Raw genomic sequence first — 24160 nt, 5'->3', positions numbered from 1 at the left:
ACATCCCAAAGCGATTCAGAGGCGATGGAATTAACAACCTATGAGAAAAGAGAGAGATTAGGAAGCTTTGCAAAAAGCTTGGCTCAGCAGGTGGGTTTTACGAAGGTTCTTAAAAGGAAGAAAAAGTGTGGAAACTGCGTCAGGTACGAACATTGCAATCCATTGCTGAGGATTTAACATCAGTTTTTCCACTAAATAAATACAATTCTCCAATTATTTGAATTAAGCAGCGTGAATAATACAGCAAAGTGGGGATCTTAGTGTTTATAAAGGTCAGCTATCAGACAATTTAAACAAAGTGACTTTGTACAATTTAATCTTAATACAAAGTCTAACTGTGATATTTTCTGTTTCCTATTAGATTGCTCTAGCCTTTTAAGGTCAAAACATTCATTTTCATAGATCAATAGGGATGTTTTTTTTTGTCTTCTCACTAATTTAGATTCAGTTTTTCTACTTAGTTCTATTTAATTGTTTATAACTAATTAATGACAATTACATGATTGTTCCTTCTGGACTCAGTTAAAACATGCATGAATTAAATGAACACATCATACTGCTTGCAGAGCTCCCCAAACAAGCGTTATGAATACGTACACTTCATTTAGCTGCTCTTTTGACTGACTGGGTCTAGTTCCGTAGTTACTCACCCAAGGCCTTTCTACATGTATTTGGACATTGACTGTCAGCAGCTATTCAACCATAGAGGGAGCACAGTCAAAACCAGCCAAGTTCTCACTTCAACATTTTGGAATAATCACCCAAGAGATGTTTTTCAGTCCCTTGTGAAGTTTTACTTGAGCTGCTGTATTTGGTCACCATCTTTGTCCCTGATGACACGGCGTGCTTGGTCAGTTCCCTGGGCAGCAGCAGGCGCATGCGGCCTGGGTCTCCTGGGAGCTGATGGTGCTGCACTTGTTGTAATGGGCCAGACAGGAAAACTCGCCTGTGTTGCACTCGAAGATATCGTTCACGAAAGAGTTCATGATGCTAATGGCCTTGGAGGAGATTCCATGTCGGGGTGAACCTGCTCCTTCACTTTGTAGATGAGATGTAGGTAGAGTAACTGTCCTTCCTCAACGTTTGCTGCTTCTTCCTGCCCTTTGCTGACAGTTTCTTTAATGTTTTCTTTGCTCCCTTCTTAGAGCTGATTTCTTTTCATCAACAATCTTCAACTTCAGACACAGAAATGGACCTCCTTCATATTCCAACAACATGCCAGATCTTATCTTCAGCTGAATTCCATATACGTTGATTAATACTCGAGAGTAGGGGCTGATATGGTTCCCCCTCCCTAACGGAGGGGTGCTGAGGTCAATCGTCAGACTCTGTTTAGAATTAATGCAAAGAATTCCTCCACTGAACATTTCAGTGTATTAACCCATTGCATACCACTGATCCCCATTGGCAACATTAGCAGCAAATTTGCTACTTATCAATCAATCACTCATTCATTACAATACAAATTAGCTGCACTGAAGTGAGCTACAAGGAATATGTAGTGAGAACATGAAACAAACAGAAATGTAAATAAGTGATGTTCAGAGATGATACGTAGAGTAATTATCCAGCTAATGCTTTCATCTTTGATTGAAAAATCAACACTTCTTTAATTCAATCACTTAAGCAACATGCAAATTTGCCTGCAGGGTTTAATAGCATGCTTAAATAAAAGGAAGCAGTTTATAAACATTGTTTGTTGTCTGGTTGACACAAACACATTCAAATTGGTAAGGGGATCAAAGGGTATGGGGAGAAAGCAGGAGAATGGGGTTGAGAAACTTATCAGCTATGATTGAATGGCAGAGCAGACTCGATGGGCCGAATGGCCTAATTTCTGCTCCTATGTCTTATGGTCAAACATTGGCTGGGTTTTTGCAGCTCCTGCCCATGGTGGGCGGGAGGGAAATTATCGCTGGACAAGAAAGTCCATTTCCTGTCGGCGAAAATTAGGGGTCGCCCTTTTAGCACAGAGATGAGGAGAAATTTTTTCTCTGGGTTGTGAGACTTTGGAACTCTCTGCCTCAGAAGGTTGTGGAGGCGGGGTCACTGAATGGTTTTTAAGGCAGAGGTAGGTCAATTTGTGTTAGGCAAAGGAATCAAAGGTTATCGGGGTGAGATGGGAATGTGGAACTCGAAACACAAGACAATCAGCCATGATCTTATCGAATGGTGGAGCAGGCTCGAGGGGCTGAATGGTCTACTCTGTTTCTAGTTCTTATGTTCAATGCCTACAACAATCGAGTGCTGCTCCTGGCGCAGTGCAGGGCCTAACTCCTGGGTGAAGGTGTCCATGGCAGTTGCAATCCAATCCGTGTTGACCTCTATGCCCTGGCTTGCCGGTGCTATGACCTCAGACTAAACATCGAGGGACTCCTCCATTGTATGCTGTAATCAGTGGAATGCATCTGACATCCTTGCCTAATATTCCATTGTCTTTCACTGCAGTTCCAGCATCTGCCGTAACACTTAGTCTGGAGGCTTGTCATTTGTCTCAGACTCAGCAAAATCCCCACATCCAGCAGTCCTCCAAGTGCCTGTGACCCTGGATGTCCCAACTGCACCTGCTGTGGGCCAGAATCTTTCCTCTGCTCACCAGACTGTGACCCCAAGCCTGCTCTGGACCGAGGTCCCACCGAGGTGTGTGCCTCCGTGCTGGTGGTGGGTGTAGGTGAGTGCTGTAATGGGTTTTCATTTGTTGCATCCTCCGGATCCTCATCTGAGGTGTGAAGGGGGCTGGAGATGTAGGGGCTGGCTCTTGGTGTCCCTTGGGCGTTTGGTGGAGGTGCCTAGGAAAGAGAGGAGAGATAATTCATGACCGGCATCAAAATACAAAACATCACATTGCACTCAGTTTCACAGTCTGAAGGATGAACTGGTGAGGGTGTAGTCAAAATATGGCGCCTGGTGCGATAACACATTAATGTCATGGCGGGGCAGGCAAATCAGACTGTCAGTGCTATGGTCTGTTTCTGCTAGGAATATTTCATGAGGTGGGAGGCGGACAATCGGGTGCAAAAACCCACTATGACAGCCAGCAAGGAAAATGATGCTTTCCCCGTCCACCACTGCATATAGTCTGTGGAGAAGAAAATCCTGCCTGTTGTCCCTTCACTTATTTTCCTGTTCCTAGACCACCGTGCATCGTGTTCAGTCTCCGACAGTTCACTCCAATTGCCTTTCTTAATGCTTAGGCCCAAGGAGTTTTGATGGGCAATATGCCCTTGGGAGACATTACAGCCAAGCCCAATGCTATGCTAACGCACTATCCATGCATGCGCTGACATGAGCCATTGGGAAATCCTGGAATCTATTATTAAGGAAGTCTTAGAAAGCTTAGAAAATCATAGTATGATCAGAAAAAATCAACTTAGTTTGATGAAAGAGAAATAGTGTTTGACAAATGCATTCGGGATTTTTGAGAATGTAACCATTAGGATCGATTAAAGGGGGGCAGTAGATGTAATATACTTGGCTTTGAAAAAGGCATTCGATAAAGTGCCACACTAAAGGTCAAAGCACATGAAAAGGGCTCATGGGAGTTGGGTGCAATATATTATCATGGATAAAGGATTGGTTAACAGACAGGAAGCAGAAAGTAGGGATAAATATTTTCACGTTGGCAGGTTGTGACAAGTGGAGTGCTGCAAGGATCAGTGCATGGAGCCTCAGCTATCTGTAGTATGTGTCTGGCATAGAAAGGGTTAACATGGTACTGAGTACAGTACTGCCCACTGGGCTGCCTTTATCCACTTCATTCCTCTGGGGGAATGGGAAACGAAGCTAAAATGTAGAACTCCAAGTTTGAAGAGATTTGGAAACCCTATATTAAGGAGTGTGTTAGATGACCAAACATAACTTCTAAAAAACCTACAGATTGTAGAAGGGGAGACAGAGTTGGGGGGGGTATGGGAGCATGAGGAATTCCATGATGCTAAGGTGCTGAAAAATAATAGATCAGAATAGGAGTGTGATGAATCATCAGTTCAGCACATCGAGAACATGAGAAGGATGAAGGGTAAGGAGGAAGGATAATGAGGAACTATTGAGAAACCTAAGAAAAAGAAGGGGCTATTCAACCCCTTAAACCTGTTCCACCATTCAATCAGCTCATGGTCGATCTGTATCCTAACTCCACCACCTGCGTTAGTGGAATAAAAGAGGAAACGTGGTGTGAAACCAGCCCTGATTGATGGAGTTACTGTGTCCTCCCATTGCTGGCTGTAAAGGCTCTGCATGTGGAAATAGTTTGGGGCAATGTCAGTAAAAATTTCCAAACCCCATCCTCAGTTTAAATGAGACAAAAATCAGTGAACAATAGTAACTGAAATGTCCTGAATCGCTCTCAATGTGTGAGGTTGAGGGAGGGGCTCTGATTGAGAAAGCGAACCACAAATGGGATGCCCTCTATCTTATCCATCAATTGGGGCAGGAATTAACGTGGGGATGGGGCCAGCTCGCTGACGCATGGTGATGTTAGGCGGAACTCCCGACGTCACCGTGCCCCATTTAAATTTTCAGGTGGTTGGAGGCTCAGCGAAATCAGCTGCGCGCCCACTGACGTGTTAATGGTCAATTAAGCAATTAAAGGACCTGCCCATCCAACCTGGCAAGCAGGCCAGAGCCCCGGCACAAATTAGAAAAAGCATGAAACCGCATCCACCGGCGAGACAAGGTTTCATGTAGGTTTTAAAAAATTTTAATAAAGATTTTGTAAAAGTGATGGACATGTCCCAACTCATGTGACACTGTCACATGAGGGGACATGTTAGGAAAATCTTATTATTCTAATTTTTTAGCTCTTTTACATTTACAGCCAATCTCCCTGAGGCTGCACTTAGCCTCAGGGAGATGAGTGCACTCTGTCGTGCGCATGCCTGAAAGAGCGCACTCTCAATTTTGGGGTTCCCCTCCCTGCCCACACAGGGAGTTCACAGCACTGCCATGCGGATGTCACGCTGGGTGGGCCTTAATTGGCCCGTTCACGTAAAATGGCGATCGGAAACACGCCTGTGCGTGCCCGCCCTTCAACTTTGACTCTGACGGGGGGAAAATCCTGCCCTTGGTATCGAAACCCCAGCCAATGTTAAATATTAAACCAAGATCACATTTTAAAAAAAACAAAAAAAAAGTTCCCAATGACTCTATAAATCAACTAAATCGTAAAGATTTAACTGAATTCAAGTTCTTTACCATTTACACGTTGTTCATTCATTAGCAATTTGGTATTTTTAAAAATATATCAATAGCTGTATTTTTAATCTGAATCTGTTAGCAGTGTGTGTGTGCAGGGCAATGGTTTGTATTAATATTAAGGAAGCACTGTGGAAGGGAATTGTATTTTTAATTGATCAATGTGTGGAACATGATTGAAAAAGTGTTTTTGTCCATGGGCAACAGTCAGCCTGTTGGCTGTCCATGTGAAACCTGATTAGTTATTAGCTCTTCAATAAATTCTTAACGTGGGAGCAACAGGTTCCCTGGCACCGGGAGTTCAATGCTGGTATTTAGGATCAGCTGATGGGGAAGAGGATGGAGATCCCAGTGGCATGTGTCAGGTGAACTGTAACCCTCCAGCATTGTTCTGAAACCTCCAGGAATTGAAAGATAGTCTCCAGGTTTAACACCAGAGAAAGAACTCATAGGGGTTAAAAAAAAAAACAGCTGTATCTTGCACTTCCTTTGAACCATTTTCATTAGTTCTAAAAGTAGTAGAGATGGGGTGGGGGCGGGGGGGGTGGCATTGGGGAGGCTCTTGATCTGATTGGACAGCTTGGGGTTGGCAATGCCAATCGGAATTTCAAATTGGCAGCTCATCTGATCAAAGTACATTGCGGGGAAAAGGGGCAAGGGGTGGTTGTGATTGCAGGGGTCGAGGCTGTGAGCATGGGAGGTGGGGCTTGTGATCACAGGGGGCAGGGTTCCCAGGGGTATAGATTATTTTTGTGGGCCCCTGGAGCAGTATGCTAGTTGGAGAATTCCCTTAGGTCAGGCCTGTTCCACCATCCAAGGAGTTGGTCAATGTGACAACGGCCCAGGTTCTAACCAAAAATGGCCGATGGAGTCCTATTTCAATGACAGGATCGTGATCCCTTTATTAAAAAGGGGTCCCTACAGTGGAACTGAGGATGCTTTGGATGATCAATAGGAGATCCCTTTTAAAATGGCAGCGGCCACATTCCCAGGGTCACATGTCATGGCGAGATTCCTCAACTCCACTCTTAGGCTGTTACCACCTCTTTTAACGGCATCAGAAGGGCATTGGGAATCGAGGCAATGTTCCCTGGCCTTTGTAATGAGAGACTTGCTTTCGGGCCCATCAGGGAAATTGAACTGCCCAAAGCTGAGTTTGACCCTATCCTACTTATGAGTTCACCAATTTGTCGGAGGGATCCTACAGCAGGCTTTAGGATCTTAGTTTACATTACCTGCTGAATTGCCTAAGGAATGGACCCCACAAATCTGGCGATGAGACCAACTTCTGCTCCGACTGTGAGCAAACAAAGTCAGGCACCATGCATTCCATTTTCCACCTCGATGGATGCTTCTCAGCAGTTGAGGAGTTATAACTGATATTATAATTGTTCGCAACAACTTGGGCAAGGGGAAGGTGGTGGTGAAAACAGTCAGGATTCCCATTACAAATCATGTCACTTGTCTCATTGCACTTCTGGGGTCTCGCTGTGTGCAAAATAGCTGCTGCATTTGTCTACGTCACAATAACTTTTGCACTTCACAGGAATCCATTTTCTATGAAACAGTTTAACATATCGGTTAAGGCAGTAAATGAATGCACATCATTCTTTCTGCTTGGTTTTCCCCCAAGCCTGCTCCCATATTGTGTGTGGGGTGCGAAACGGATTAAAACCGAAGCTCTATTCTCATGTCCTGCTGTGATCAGCCAGAATTCCTCCAGCTGGAGAGCGCTGTGGTATTGACAAGCCCAACGTTACGTTAAGTAGACAGGGGGCAGAATCTTCGGCTCACCGAGCGGGGGCGGGGCCCGTTTGCCGAGGCGTGAAATGATGCACGGTGACCTCGGGTGTGTGTCCCGACATCGCCGCGTGTCATTTAGATTTTCAGTTCGGCGGGCGCACAGCTGACTCAGCTACGCAAAAGAGCACACTCCCCGACTCGGGAAACCTACCCCCATCCCGCCCGCACAGGGAGTGCTCAGCACTTCCGGGCGCACGTCACACTGGATGGGCCTTACTTGGCACACCCACGTAAAATGGCAGCGCCCAGCTGATCGAGGGTGCCAATCGGCTGCATGCCCTCCCCCACCCCCGACAGGGAGAAAATTCTCTCCATGGTCTCAGTCACTTGACAGGTGCCAGCCTTTGGTCCGGAGTTCTCACTGCTCTCTAACATCTAGTTCTGTCTTCGCTAATTTCCCCTCATTCATACTGAACTTGGTTTATTTACAACCGTTCCAGCAAATTACTTTCACGAATCGAGGGGTTTCCCTCGGTATCCGTTCAGTATCTGTCTGCTCCTCCTTTGCACTGTTGTGGGTTACTTATATTTCCCAAGCTGTGTACCATATTCTTGCTGTATTCTAATCTGTGTGGAGCTGGATCTCATAACCTCCAAACCCAGAAAGGAGAAGAGCAACAATATTGTGGAAAGATCTTTATTTCCCATCCTCCTAAAGATACAAACCATCCCAACTTGGACTTAGATCACTGTTCCTTAACATCTCTCCGTCAAAGTTCTGCTATTCACTACTTAACATATATTGCAGGGCACCTTCAACACAAGGGCTATAGTGCTTTAGGCAGAAGGTGCATCACCACCTTCTTGGGGCAATTAGGGATGGGTAATGAATGCTGGGCATGCCAATGACGCCCACATACCATGAATGAATAATACACAAATCGTAGTTATCTTCCAGTCTGCCTACATGAATGATGAGCTTTCAGGTGCACTCTGAGCTCAGCTTTTACTCCTGATTCACTGTAGCAGTTCAAAGCTGTTGCGTTTTATTATTGAAGCTGAACATTCGAGAAAAATAGCCTTTTAATAAATTGCAGGTCAAAAAAAGGGTCAAATTTGGATTTTCATTGACCTGAGGAGTACATAAAACAAAATTAGCATTCAACAGACTGCATTTGAAAGAAAAAGCAATAAGGACATTGCTTGAGGATTATTAAATCTGAAACTCTCCCCTCCTGGCTGATAATTCAAGTCTATTCCACCCACTATGCTTATTAATAGATCAGAATCCAACCAGGACCAATCCGTTGTGGGATAGGTTGATGCGTACTGAACCAAAGTGTGACCAAGTGTAAAACTGCAGTGAGTGGAATAATCTAATTGCCCTGCAGGCTGTTTCCTGCCAATGTTTTATAGTAATGGGAGCATGGTGATTAGGTGCATTGTAGGATAGCAGCATGGCCACAGGACACGGTTATATTTAGGGTGAAGCTTTTTTACATGGGCTGCTTGTTCTGTGGAGTCTCTGAAGTGCCTACATTAACTCTTATCAGTTAAAATAATAAAGCTTTGGGACACAGTCAGAAGAGTGGAACACGTTGAGTGATATCAAATTGGAGACGTGCAAAGCATTGCTCAGGCCTATCACCTGGAATATTGTACACAGTTCAGTTCCTGTCATGTCAGGAGGGATGTGCAAGCACTGGGAAGGTAGAAATGATTGCAATTTAAAACATAGGACTTATGAAATGGGTTAGATAAACTGAATCCTGAATATCAAAATAAAAGATAATAAGACCAAAGATCTCAAGTAGAAACTTATTAATAATTTCTTGTATCAACCTGCCAAACTCATAGGGCAGAAATTCCCCCGCCCCACCCCCGCCGTCTTCCCCCATGGGTTGTGCTGGGGTGGGTGCAAACCCGATCGGCGCCCCCAATTAGAGCCCGCCCAGCGTGACACTCACCCAGATGTGCTGAGCACTCCCTGTGCGGGGGCGAGGGGAGAGAGATTCCCTGAGTTGGGGCCTGCACCCTTTCATGCATGCGCACAAAAGAGCACAGAAATCTCCCTGAGGCACCTCTGCACCTCAAGGAGATTTAAGTTTTAAGTATCAAAATAAAGAAATTAAAAACTTGTCCCCTCACTGGGACATGTCAGTGAATTATTTGAGAATTTTTATTTTTAAACACTTTATGAAACCTCATTTTGCCCGTGGATGAGGTTCCATGGAAAATGCGAAGGCCGCCTGGGCTTTTCGCCTGCCCCCCTACCTTAAGGATGGACAGGCAGCTCAATTAATTACTTCAGTTAGTTTTTAACAGGCCTTAATAAGCCCTTAACAGTTCGGCGTGCATGCAGCCACATCATTTCATGTGTCGGCGAGTGGGCCCCGCCCCTGCTCGCTGACCTGAAAATTCTACCCATAAAGAAATACAAGGGTGTTCAAAACACTGCTGGATGCTAAGAGAGAAAGCGAGAGATTTGCTGGGTTTTAATGGGAGAGTTGGGCACTGCAAACAGCAGGCACCAAGTTAATGTCTAGAATGTGTTTTCTGAAAGGGTGGTAGAAGCAGATTCAATACTAATTCTCAAAACAGAACTGCACAAACAGTTGAATGGTTAAAAACTGTGTGAAAAGAGCAGGGTTAAGTGGAATTAATTGGATAGCTCTTTCAAAGAGCTGGCACAGGCATGATGGGCCGAGTGGCCTCCTTCTGTGTTATATCATCCTATAACTATGAAAGCTTCTCTTATGCTCTGATTTAATTGAACAGCAATTCACATATTTCAGATCAATTGAGGATACATTTGTCAGGGGCTGCATTGTATCTTCAACGATATCAACATCCTGCGGGTTACCATTGTTATGAGGCTGTGCCCCTTTTACTTTTGAAAATATCATTTTTCAACTTTCAACTGACTGGGAATTTTGTAATTTGAACTGAGACAGAACAAACTGCTTAAAAATGCAAGGCCACCTTCCAAGGTGAAAAACAAACGAATCGCCCTCGGGAGTGTGAAGAGAGGGAAATTTTCTATAATTCAAAGACCCATCGAAACTTAAATACATTTGGATTCGGAAAAGGCATATCCTCGTGGAAAAAGAAACTTAAACTTTTTTGTTGTGACTAACCGAGGAGATTGAATAGAGGGGAGCCAGGTCACACTTTCTCAGCTGGTCAGAACAACATTGGGAGCTTGTCCGGAATTGTTCCTGCAGACGGATGAAAGGAGGAGTGGAGAAAGTAAACCGTTCCTTCAAGAACAATTGCTGCCAAAGGTTTTCTTGGGTCTGTAATACTAAAACACTAACACTGAGTGCGGGTGAGTTTTAAAAAAAAGTCCTTGAGAGTTGCAAGGATTTTGTATCAAAAGGGAGAGTGGCCACACTTTCCCAGAGTGAGGCGAGTAGGCCTATAGTGATATTGGGGGATCCTTTCCACCAGAGAGTAAAGCAAGTGTCAAGGTGTTGGCAAAGGGTATTGAAGGAGGGTACATGCCCATCTCCTTTAGTGGGTGCATCTGGAGTGCAGCCTTGTATCATGATTGGTGACCCTGGGAGTTTTCCCCAGTTTGCCTGTGGACGAGGTCAACCTGCTCTTCAGCAATGACCTGAAGGGTTTAGCATCCCCAGTAATCTCAGAGAAGACAACTGAGGTCAGGGAAACAGAAGCTAGAAGAAGTGCCTGGCATTTTCCCTGACGGTGTGGTAACCTGGTCTATGGCCAGACAAACTCTCCATCAGAGGGGGCAGAAGTGGCACTGCAGACAGGTGACCCTCCTGTCTGGTTAGCTGAAACCTTTTTCAGGAGACTAGAAAACCTTGAGGTAATAAATAGGTTTTCCTTGGTTGCAGCTCAGCAAGCCAACCTGTTGCTTTTAAAAAAAAAAAAAGCTAAGACTGCCCAAAGTGAATCTGAGGCAGAAGCGGTCCTTCGGTGTCACTATTTTAAAAATGAGGTGCTCATGAGAAGTGGAGACCCCCTCACAGGTCTGCATATGAGGAATGGACAGTGATTCACCAGGTAGTGGTGCCACTGAGGTACTATGGAGAAATATTATGGCTGGTACACACAATCCCAACAGCTGGGCATTTTGGTGTAAGAAAAACCCAAGCCTGCATCAGCATTTCCACTGGCCACATTTCCACAGGGATATAGTAAGGTTTTGTAGAACCTGCAACACCTGCTAGGTTGTAGGAAAACTGCAGCCTGCAATAACACCTGCACCTATGACTCCTGTGCTGGCTTTTGGGGAACCATTCAGCAAGGTGTTAGTGGATTGTGTGGGGTCTCTGTCCAAAACAAAAGTGGACTACCTGTATATCCTGACCAACATGGACGTGGCTAAACACTTCCCAGAGACTGTGCCCCGAGAACATTTCTGCTAAAATAGTGGTGGGCGAATTAACCCAATTCTTCACCCAGTATGAACTGCCCACCAAGATCCAGTCGGATCAGGGCTCTAGTTTCATGTGCCAAATATTCCAGAAAGTCATGGGTAACCTGGGCGTGACCCAGCTGAAGTCCGCAGCTTAACACCCGCAGTCACATGGGGTGCTAGAATGGTACCACCAGACCATAAAAACAATGATCAGGGCATGCTGCCTTGATTACCCCCATGACTGGAATAAAGGATTAGGTTTTCTTCTGTTTGCAACCAGAGACTCACCCAACGAGTCCATTGGTTTTATTCCATTTGAATTGGTTTATGGGCACCAAGTGTGAGGGCCTCAAACTAATCCAAAGAGATTTTTTTAGAACAAAAGGAGGAAGTCTCCATGTTAGACTATGTAACTGTGTTCCATGAGTGACTTGCAAGAGCCTCTGTTGCCTCGAGAATACTTAGAAAAAATCTCCCAGACAGCTATTTAATAAAAAACAGGTAGTCAAACATGCCAGGGCCCAAACCTCTCAGCCAGGAGATTGTGTTAGTGCTCCTACCAGTATTGGGTGAACCCCTAAAGGCCTGGTTCAGTGGCCTGTACAAAGAAGTTTGGGGAGGTAAGCTACCTAACGGACACCCTCACACTGTAGGAAAAAGCAAAGGCTGTGTCGTGTCAACTTGACAAAACAACATCACAGCCAAGAAGTGGACAAGCAGGTGTGTCCAATAACAGTGGACCTGGACAGTAAGAGGAGTAGTGAGGATGAATTGGGGAGAGACATGGGTGAGGGCCTCATTGAACCCCCTAATGTCTGGCTAGCAAACACAGAAATTCTAATAAAACTGGACACCATTTTCACCCAGCTAAATGCAGAACAATGAGGAGACCTGGCAAGGCTGCTCACTGCATTTTAAAAGCATCTGTAGAGACAAGCCAGGCTACATCACTTTCGTTCTACATGATGTGGATGTGGGAGAGGCCCCTCCCACTAGGTAACGCCCCTATCATCTAGGTCCAGAAAAGCTGGCCCAGCAAAAGCAGCTCCAGACTTTAACCAAGCATTTTAAAGTAGCCATTGATGCTAGTGACGTTGGGATAGGATCTGTCCTCCTCCTCCTCCAAGAGGATCAATCAGGAATAGAGAGGCCAGGTACTTCTCCAAAAAAAACTGAACAAACATCAGGAACAGTATTAACTGGAGCACCAACTAATAGAGGCTAGCAGCAGTAGCTGGAGCTCCCCAGTTGTGCTCATGCCCAAGCCTGATAGCTCCACAAGGCTCTGCATTGACTACTGAAGAGTTAATTCAGTGACCAGAGCCGACTCCTACCCAATACCCTGCCTGGAAACTGCATGGATAGGGTAGGTAAAGCAGCCCACATTCCATAGATAAATTTACTCCAGGGATACTGGCAACTTCCCTTGGCCACCCACACAAAGGAAATCTCCGCCTTCATAACTCCAGATGGGTTATACCAGTGTTGACTTATGCCATTTGGACTCAGAGGTGCCCCAACCACCTTTCAAAGGCTGATGAACCAGGTAGTGGGGGGCTTAGCTAATTGCATAGTGTACTCGGATGACCTAGTGTGCACCGACACCTGGGAAACTCATTTACAGCCTCTGGATGCCCTCTTCCAGAAATTACAGTCGGCTGGCCTAGTGGTCAATCTCTCAAAATGCAAGTTCTCTAAGGCTTAGGTGACCTACCCAAGATGCATCATATGTCAAGGACAAGTACTGCCCAGACTGCAAAGATACAAGGAGAGGTACAGTTTACCATTCCCACTATAAAACAGGAAATCATGAGATTTTTAGGGATGTGTGGGTTCTACTGTAAGCTCTTCCCAAACCTCAGCACTGTTGCTACCCAGCCCCTGCTGACAGACCTACCGCAGAAAGAGAAGTAGTACAGACCTGCAGTACAATGGAGAAATGCCAGACAGCTTTCGAGAAGCTAAAATCCATTTTAATAAATGAGCCAATAAAAGCAACTCCAGACTTTAACCAAGCATTTAAAGTAGCCATCAATGCTACTGACCTCAGGATAGGATCCATCCTCCTCCAGGAGGATTAATCAGAGATAGAGACTAATCAGGTACTTTTCCAAAAAATCGAACAAACATCCAAAGCGGTATTCCACAGTGCAAAAAGAAGCCCTGGCTGTATTACTGGCTCTCAAACACTTTGAGATCTATGCCCAAAATGGATACAGAGAAACCACATTCTATACCAACCACAACCCTTAAACTAAAAACTCAGAATACAAGGTTATTCCATTGTTGTTTGTTTCTACGACCATATCGCTTAAAAATCACCCACGCTGCAGGGAAATTGAATATGATTGCAGACACCCTGCCCAGAACTTAGAGACGCAGTTAGAACTGATAGGATAACCCAGACCAAGGCTAAAAGAGTGAATAGGATTGAAGTGTTCTTTTTTGTTTTTTTTTTTATTTCCTTTGAAATTAAACGAGAGTGAATCTCATTTCATTTCTTTGATATGGAAGGATCACAATGCTATGTCCCTTTATTTTTGAAAATATTAATTTTCAGCTTTCAACTGACTGGAAATTTTGTCATTTGAAATGAGACAGAACAAACTACTTAAAAACACAAGACCACCTTCCAAGGTGAAAAACACTTAGGAGAGTGTGAAGAGAGAGACATTTGCTATAATTCAGAGATCCATCAAAACTTGTCACTGTCTAAGGAAGAGTCATTAAAATGCAAAGTACTGGATGTTGAAACAATGGCTGCCACAGGCTGATCCACCCAAAACTCTTTGGAATACACAATGGGCGAAGTATTTCAGGGCAAGGCTGCCAGCCACTACACAGATTGCAAGAAAGCTTTCAGCAGAAGAGACAGGCTGAAAGGGGCTCTCTCCCCCTCTCTTTTGGAATAAATGTATTACCCGGTTTGGAATAAATGTATTACCCGGTTCAGAAGCCAATTTTACTAGAAATCTATCAGCAAACCGAGGTCTCATAATAACTGTAACATCTCCTACATCTGACCACATCCACAAAACCAGGTAATCCAAATCGGCCACAACATTTAAAAATCTACTCCTCAAGGACAAAGGACACTTAACCGTATATTCTTTTAACCTTTTTTTTGATATTGAACTCTACCTCCCCTTATTTCTGATATCTGCATTTGTGTGTGTGAGTGGCATCACATTTTTATTATTTTTTTCTCTCTTGTTTACTGGTTAATAAATTTGCTCTTTCTTTGACTCAAGAAAACCTTGCTTGATTGGCTCCTTATTGCTCACAGCTTAAATAGTAAAATACATTCTGATTTGGAAAAGGCATTTCCTATTGTGACTGACCAAGGAAGTTGAATAGAGGGGAGCCAGTTCACACCTTCTCACCTAGTCATAATTCCAATGATCAGAAACTGAACTGGAACAGCCATATAAATACTGTGACTACAAGGGCAGGTCAGAGACTGGGAATTCTGCAGCGAGTAACTCACTTCCTGACTCCCCAAAGCCTATCCACTATCTACAAGGCACACATCAGAGTGTGATGGAAATACACTCTACTTGCCTGAATGAGAGTGGCTCTGACAACATTCGAAAAGCTCGATACTATCCAGGACAAAGCAGCCCACTTCGTTGTCATCCCATCCGCCTACTTAAAAATTCACTCTCTCCACTACCAATGCACAGTGGCAACAGTGTGTACCGTGTACAGGATGTATTGCAGCAACTCACTGAGGCTCCTTTGATATCACCTTCCAAACCCATGACCACTAGCACCTAGAAGGACAAGAGAAGCAGATATGTGGTAACGCCACCACTTACAAGTTCCCTTCCACACACCATCCTGACTTGGAATTATATCACCGTTCTTTCTACGTCATTGGGTCAAAAGCTTAGAAGTTATTTTCTAACAGCACTGTGGGTGCACACACACCAGATGGACTGCAGTGGTTTAAGAAGACAGCTCACCACCACCTTCCGAAGGGCAATTAAGGATGGGCAAGAAATGGTGGCCCAGCCAGTGGCATTCACTTTCTGTGAACGAATAAAACACATGTTAAGCCAAATTGTGCATTCCTGCTAAGGACTTCCTTGTGCCCAAACATGAGATTTTTGCAAGACAGGCACACAGTGTGATTAAAGTACAGCCCCCATTATACTTTCTAGTCTTCCTCACATCTCAACATATAGAGGAAAGAAAGCATTCTCAAACCAGGATGCTATACTTACATAAAATAGGATTTTATTGATATCACTGGGCAGCAGCACAATGACTTTAACATCAGGAAGTGGTGTATTGGAGGTGCTGCTTACGTTACTTCCATGATCAAAGCAGCCATTATTACATATCAACATTGGTTCAGTGGGGTGAGGCAGGGCGAGATGGGGTGGCAGGCAAGAATTTCCATTAGTTTGGTGCCCAGATACCGGCACAATCCTGGAAGAAATTAACCGAAACAATGCAAAGAAAAAATCAAGGCATTTTAAATGCAAGGGAGTTATGCCTCAAAACCACTTGTCTTCATGTTTTCCACGATACTAGACATTAGTTTAAGAATCAATTTGCTCGAGTCAGGTCCAGCCCTCGAAGCTCACCCAGGTCCGGCCCTCAAAGCTCACCCAGGTCCTCTGAGCTACACTGGGGAATTCTGCCACTTGTGCTGCTTCAGCAATGCCCTTCAAATTATGATCATTTCTGTAGGTGCAGAGCTGCTACATGCACATTTTAGAAGCTTACATATCAAAGAACATTTTAATATCTGAAGAAATTGACTGCTGTTCACCAACGAAACTATTAAATGATTCAGTGTAGAGTTTTTTAAATTGTCAGTGATTTTCAATCAGGTTATTCAGAAGCTGAAGATTGGAGAGCCCGATTAACAATGTTTATTTCTGGCATTAGCCCCCTTTTCAGCTGTATTAATGAAACTACATCAATGCAACATTTATATTCTATTACAGATTGATTGGTTAATGAAGATTTTATATTTATGATTACACAAGAATATAGATAGGAGCAGAAGTAGGCCATTGGGCCCTTCAAGCCTGCTCTGTCATTCAATAAAATCACAGCTGATCTGGTTGTGGCCTCCACTTTACTGCTTGTCCCCCATAACCCTTGACTCCCTTGTCAATCAAAAATCTGCAACTGCATATTGTAGTGGAAAGTTGAATCCTTAACCTAACCAGCGAAACTCCAAATATAGTTTGGCCACAATTTCCTGAACGAGCCCAAATTCTATATATATGTGTGTTCATAAAGCTGCAATAGATAAGAATTGTGATGTTGTTCCTTCTGGTTTTTAAAATTTAAATAGCAAGCGCTGAAGATGTAACTGAGATATTAGCAGGGAGGATTACAGAGCCTGACAGCGAGTGGGAGTTGAATTAACACTTACAATTGAAACTTCTCAGTTGAAACATTCAGAGGTGAAGGGCTTTATCTTCACTGATGTTAGGATGCAGTCATTAATCTGCCTCAATAACACAGAAGGCTGCTCATCTTGCTGCTCTCTACACGCAGGGAAGAGGAGAGTGAAATTCCAGCTGCAAATAACTCCTGAAACTGGCAATGTGAGGAAGCTGCAATGAATTCTTTTTGTTTCCAAAATTTAGAAAACAAATCTTTTGTCTCAAACTTGCTTTTTTTCCCTGGTATCTTGATAAATGATAGGGAATAAGTGAACGGCTGCCAGCCAATCGTACCTAGGTTAAGTTCCAGGTATGTTATCCCAAGCAGTGAGTCAGCAGGCTTGACTTTGGCCTTATATTAAATGTCTATTCTGGCACAATCCAGGCGGAATCAAAGGAGAGAGATCAGGGGAAAGATTTGAATCTGGATCATCTTGGGTCATTTATTTACTCAAGGAGTCATCAAGGAACCTCATCCTAAGTGTGAAGAAGGGATCCTGATAACAGGAATGTGGGAAAATTAATCAAACATCTCTTACTGGGTTGTACCAAGTAATGCTGGAAGTGCCTACAAACAGACTGCATGCTGTGATGCTCAGGAATGTTTTGTTGTTGGATGTGGAGGTTGGAAGGTAGCTTTACATTTATATAGTGCTTTCAAGAGCCAGAATTTTCAAAGGACCATGGGATTGGGACCCGGTGCGGGTGGGATTTGGAAATCACTGTCCCAAAGGCTGTCTCAGGATCCCTACAGCTCAGGGGTAGGTTTGAATTCTCAATTCAACCAGCCAGGGTGGGGTGGGGTGGCGGGGGTGAGCAGATGTGTGCAGGGCAGGGAATGTGCAACCCAGTCGCTGCCAATTAATGGCTCATTCAGCTCTTCAAGGAGCTCATTAAGGGGCCTGTCCATTCAAGATAACAATTCTCAAAATGTCAGGCCACAGGCTGTCAAGTCTGCTGCGGGTGTAAGACCACTTCCACCTCCATGGCCGTTAGGAGCTGCCTGCTTTAATTAGCAAGGCAGTAGCAGCCTCCATCATGACTGCTGCCTGTCTTTGCCTCTGGCGCTAGGCAGGCAGCTCTCACTCCCTGGAGGTGTTCGACACCCTAATTGGACACTGAGCTTGCCTCATGGTCAATTAGATTATTTATATTTAATAATCACATTGTGAAAGCAATACAGCTTGGATATGAGGAACATGGGACTTAGGAGCAGGAGTAGGCCATTCAGCCCTTCGAGCCTGCTTCACCATTAAATAAGATCAAGGCTAATCTGGTTGTTGTCTCAACTCCACTTTCCTCATAACCCTTGACTCCTTTGTCTATCTAACTCTACCTTGAATACATTCAATGATCCAGACTTCACAGCTTTCTGGGGAAGAGGATTTCATACTAATGACCCACTGAGAGAAAAGATTTCTCCTCATCTCCATCTTAAAAGGGAAACCTCTCATTTTTAAACTGCGTCCCATAGCTCTATCCTCTCCCCACAAAAGGAAGCATCCTCCGGTATCCACTCTATCAAGTCCTCTCAGGATCTTACATGTTTCAATAGTATCCCAGGCGTAGCCATCTTCAGCTGCTTCATCAATGACCTTCCCTCCATCATGAGGTCAGAAGTGGGGATGTTCACTGATGATTGCACAATGTTCAGCACCATTTGCGACTCCTTAGAAATTGAAGCAGTCCATGTTCATATGCGGCAAGACCTGGACGATACCCTGGCTTGGGCTGATGAGTGGCGAGTAACATTTGTGCCACACAAGTGTCAGACAATGACCATCTCCAACAAGAAAGAATCTCACTGCCGTCCCTTGGCATTCAATGGTATTACCATCACTGAATCCTCCACTATCAACATCCTTGGGGTTACCATTGACCAGAATTTGAACTGGACTAGCCAAATAAATACTGTGGCTACAAGAGCAGGTCAGAGGCTGAGAATTCTGCGCAAAGTAACTCACCTCCTGACTCCCCAAAGCCTATCCACCATCTACAAGACACAAGTCAGGAGTGTGGTGGAAATACACTCCATTTGCCTAGATGAGTGCATCTCCAAAAACACTCAAGAAGCTCAGCATCATCCAGGATAAAGCAGTCCACATGACATGGACACCCCATCCACCTTAAATATTTACTCTCTCCACCACCGACACACAGTATCAGCAGTGTGTACCATGTACAAGATGCACTACAGCAACTCACGAAGGCTCTTTCAACAGCACCTTCCCAACCTACGACCTCTACTTTCTCAAAGGACAAGGGCAGCAGATGCATGGGAACACCATCACCTGCAAGTTCCCTTTCAAGTCAAGCATCATCTTGACCTGAAAATGTATTGCTGTTCCCTTACTGTGACTGGGCAAAATCCTGGAACTCCCTCCCGAACAGCACTGTGGGTGTACCTACACCACATGGACTTCAATGGTTCAAGAAGGCTACTACCTTCTCAAGGGAAATTAGGGATGGGCAAGAAAAAGAAATGCTGACTTCACCAGTGACGCTCACATCCCATTAAAAATAAAAAAAACTCTCATCCTTCTAAACTCCAATGGGTATAGGCTCAACCTGTTCAACCTTTCCTCATGAGATAAGCCCTTCATCCCAGGAATGAGTCGAGTGAGCCTTCTCTGAACTGTTCTAATGCCATTACAACCTTTTTCAAATGAAGAGACCAAAACCCTACATAGTTCTCCAGATTTGCTCTCCCCAAAGCCCTGTACAGCTGCAGTAAAACTTCCTTATTTTTATATTCCATTCCCCTTGCGATAAATGCCAACAAATCATTTGCCTTTCTAATCACTTTCTGTACTTGCATGCTAATTTTTTGACTGATGTACCAGGACACCCAGATCCCTTTGTAACACCAAGTTCTGCAATCTCTCTCCATTTAAATAGTATGCTGCTTTTCTATTCTTCCTGCCAAAGTGGACAAGTTCACATTTTCCCACATTATACTCCATCTGCCAAATTTTTCCCACTCATTTGACCCATCTATATCCCTTTGCAGACTCTCTACCTCTTCTTGACACCTTCCTACCTATCTTAGTGTAATTGGCAAATTTGGCTACCATATATTTGGTCCCTTCATCCGAGGCATTGGTATAGATTATAAATAGTTGAGGCCCCACACGGAACCCTGTGGCACTCCACCAGTAACAGCTTGCCAATCTGAAAATTACCCATTTATCCCTTCTCTCTGCTCCTCATTAGCTAACCAATCCTTTATCCATGTTAATATGCTAACCCTTAAATCATGCGCTCTTACCTTGTGATGTAACCTTTGATATGGCACCTTATCCAATGCCTTTTGGAAATCCAAGTATACCATATCTACAGGTTCCCCTTTATCCACATTGCTAGTTACTTCTGCAAAAAAACTCTAATAATTAGTTAAACACAATTTCCCTTTCACAAAACCATGTTGACTCTGCCTGATCACATTATGATTTTCCAAATATCCTGCTATAACCTCCTTAATAATGGATTCTAGTAGTTTCCCTATGGCAGGTGTTAAGCTAATTGGCCTATAGTTTTTCCCTGTCTCCCTCCTTTCTTGAATAAAGGTGTTACATTAGCTATTTTCCAATCTGGGACCCTTCCAGAATCCAAGGAGTTTTGGGAGATTATAGCCAATGCATCTACTATCTCTGCAGCCACTTCTTTTAAGATCATAGGATGCAGACCCCCTGCTCCTGGGGACTTCTCAGCTTTTATGTCCAACAGTTTTGCCAGCACCTTTTCCCTAGAGATGGTGTTTGTTTTAAGTTCCACCCTCTGGTTCACCTTTTTAATTTTCAAGTATCTATGGGTTGTTTTCTAAGTCTTCGACAGTCACAAAATACCTGCTCAACACCTCCACCATTTTCTCGTTTTTCCATTATCAATTACTCAGACTCATTTTCTAGGGGATCAACAGTAGCTTTAGTTACTCTTTTCCTATTTAAATACTTATAGGAACTCTCCCTATCCGTTAGATTAGTTAGCTTTCTCTCTTACTCTACTTTCTCCCTCTTTGTTTTTATTGGTCATTCTTTGCTAGTCCTTAAAATCTGACCAATTTCTGACCGACAACTAATATTTGCAGATTTGAACAGTGTTTCTTTCAATTCAGCCACAGATGATGCATACTTCTCAAAGAATCTTTCTTCCTCACTGGGATTAATCTTTGCTGAGAGTTATTAAGTATCTCCTTAAAAGTCTGCCACTGCATCTCTACTGTCCTACCATTTAACCTAGTTTCCCAGTTCACTTTGTCGAGGATCAGGACCAGGTGTCAGGCTCCTGAACCCGCATTGCAAATCCAATCCATGACCCCAGGATAATCCCCCACCCAATTTCCATCAATTTACGTGTAGCAAGATCCCACAAGCAGCAGTGAGATAAATAACCAAATAATGTTCTTTAGTGGTGTATAGAACTCCCCCGCTCTTTTCTGAAATAGTACCATGCAATCATTAGCCTCACCTAAGAGGGCAGGCAGGGCCTCCATTTAACATCTTATCCAAACAACAGCGCCTTCCTCAGTACTGACCTTCCGACAGTGCAGTGCTCTCTCAGTTCTGTCCCTCTGAAAATAAAGTGCTCCCTCAGTACTGAGCTTCTGACAGCGTAGCGTTCCCTCAGGACTACCCCTCAGAGTGAAGCACTCCCTCAGTACTGACCTTCCGACAGTGCAGCACTCCCTCAGTACTGACCCTCTGACAGTGCAGCACTCCCTCAGTACTGACCCTCCGACAGTGCAGCACTCCCTCAGTACTGACCCTCCGACAGTGCAGCACTCCCTCAGTACTGACCCTCCGACAGTGCAGCACTCCCTCAGTACTGACCCTCCGACAGTGCAGCACTCCCTCAGTACTGACCCTCCGACAGTGCAGCACTCCCTCAGTACTGACCCTCCGACAGTGCAGCACTCCCTCAGTACTGACCCTCCGACAGTGCAGCACTCCCTCAGTACTGACCCTCCGACAGTGCAGCACTCCCTCAGTACTGACCCTCCGACTGTGCAGCACTCCCTCAGTACTGACTCTCTGACAGTGCGAGCCTCGATTTTGTGCTCAAGTCTAGCGTGACTGGAACCCACTATCTCTGACTGAAGTAAGAGCATTAACGCTGAACCACAGGTGATACTGATTGTTTAGAGCAATGAATGTCAGATGGAGGTTAATCCAAGAGCAGGAATGAACTAATAGCGGGCTGACCCTAACTGAAGAACCTAATATTCATGGATGAAATGACTGTGTCAAGTCTTCTTTCTGGTTTTAGTTTGCGATTGATAAAAGCTCCCTCATCAGTGCCATTAAATGGCATTCCATCTCATTACAGCACACAATGAATTTCAAAACCTGTCAGTCACAGAGCTGCATTGCAAACTCAAAGTGACACTTTATAAAGCAGAGTGGCACAGCTATATAGATGAAACAATCTCCAAAATGGACCTGTGCGCAAAGGTGATGTGTTCTCCATCAGTCCTGTCAGGACAGTATATCAAAGCTAACACAAAAATAAATCAGAAAGAGCAGATGAGGAGTAGACTTTTGGGCTCATCGGCATGAGGAATAAAACACTGATCACTTCAGGCAAACAGTGGCAGTTCAAGTGCTCTTAGGTTCTACAGAAGCAGAGTAAAGTTCCTTCTCTGCACCAATCTCAGGAGCACATTCTACCAGATCAGCTCTTCTCATTGCCCATCCTGTGGCCAGTTAAAGCAGTTTGTGCTGTTGTAACCCTGCTAACTCAAAACCATTTCTCAAACTATTAAGGATCAATTACAATAGCCTCTGACGAGAAGAATCAAGGCACCAGAGTTCAGGCAATCACAAGGCTTGCTTGACCGCTGACTTGCACATTGCCATTTTGTTTGGGACCGTCACTGGGGTGGCCTTGGTGGTTGCCTGAGTCTGATTAAAGTAGTTAAATTGGACTCCTATACAGCTACAATGTAGAAAGGGTAAGCAGGTTATTTTGCAGGCTTAATTACACTTAAGAAAAAATAAGACTTGCTACTGGAGGAAAAAAATGAAACAGAAAGTGATACAAGTCTAACGACATATTTGAGGGATTAGAGTTTACACTTGATCGGTCTGGTTTTTTTGGTGAAATTTACCATAAACTGGTGTAACCAATGCAAAAATTGGCAGAATTTTAAGAGCAAGCTGAATTCAGCACCATTTTAGTTTCTCTGATCTTTTGTACTAGTTTAAAAAGAATCATGCTGGAAGCAGAATCCACTGGCCACGCCTAAATTGAATTAACCATGATGGTGAGTTTCTGCCAACCGTGCTTGTTCGCAGGTTCTTGAGGAAGTTCAAAAAGTTAAGCTGCAATGGGCAATCGGCACGTTTTCAAATCTTATAGATTTTTTAAAAATTTAGCAAGAAACTGACTACCATACCCCAACATTAATAACAGATGTTTCTGTTGGGGTTAAAAGATCATTTTCAGTGATTTAAGATTGGGTCACTCACAGATGATGGACTAGACACTCTGGTTAAAAATTCTTCTCTTTCTGCGACAAACCCATTTTCAGCTTTCTTAAATAAAAAAGAAACATTACATTTTAGAACTCTGCAAAATCATGCTGGATCAAGACAGATTTTACATTTGATGATATCCAAATGAGGTTGAGCAGAAACCCGAAAGAAAAAGCTTCTCAAAATGAGCGGAATTCTAGGTGCAATTTTGCGCCCAGATCACAGAAAGCATCCAAAATGGAGGCTCTCCATCCACAGGCCTTTCCACCATGGACTTAATCAAGGTAGAGACGGAAAGGTTGGGGTTCCACACCTGCCCCCCCCCCACCACCAAACTTGCCATGTGGGAGGGCACAAGATTCCGTCTATTAACTCTATTCTCTCTCCACAGATACTGCCTGATTTACTGAGTATTTCCAGCATTTTCTGTTCTTATAGCTTCTGCCCGCTTGCATTCTCATCCTCTAGATATAAAGGCCAGCATCCCTTTAGCTTTTTTGATTAAATCTGTACCTGTTCAGGATACTTTAATGATCTTTGTGAATGTATCCCCAAGTCTCTTTGGATCTCCACTGTTTCTAGCTTTTCACCATTTAGAATGTCCCCCCTTCCATCCATTTCATGACCAAGGTGCATGATCTTATATTTGCCTACAGGCAGACAAGAGAGGGAGAAAGGCACACACACTGGTGTAAAACCACAGAACAATCCAACCTTATTTAAACTGAATCTGAGGGAGGACCAATAAAGTTGAAAGTAATCTGCACAGTATTGTGAGATAAGTGGCACTTTGCTTATGAATCAAGCCTCAATTTATATTGAACAGCAACAAGCAAAATGGTCCTTCAGATCTCTGATCTGTGCCCATTATACTTCCAGTCAACCTCATGCTGGGTTAAATAAAAATAATACAAACGGCCTTCAACTGAATCTCTTAGTGAGATGGTAGGGTACAA

The sequence above is a fragment of the Carcharodon carcharias genome, chromosome 34 (genome assembly GCF_017639515.1).
Source record: "Carcharodon carcharias isolate sCarCar2 chromosome 34, sCarCar2.pri, whole genome shotgun sequence".
In the NCBI taxonomy this organism is placed as follows: Eukaryota; Metazoa; Chordata; class Chondrichthyes; order Lamniformes; family Lamnidae; genus Carcharodon; species Carcharodon carcharias.
The sequence above is the reverse complement of the archived record's forward strand: the minus strand, read 5'-3'. Positions refer to the sequence as shown.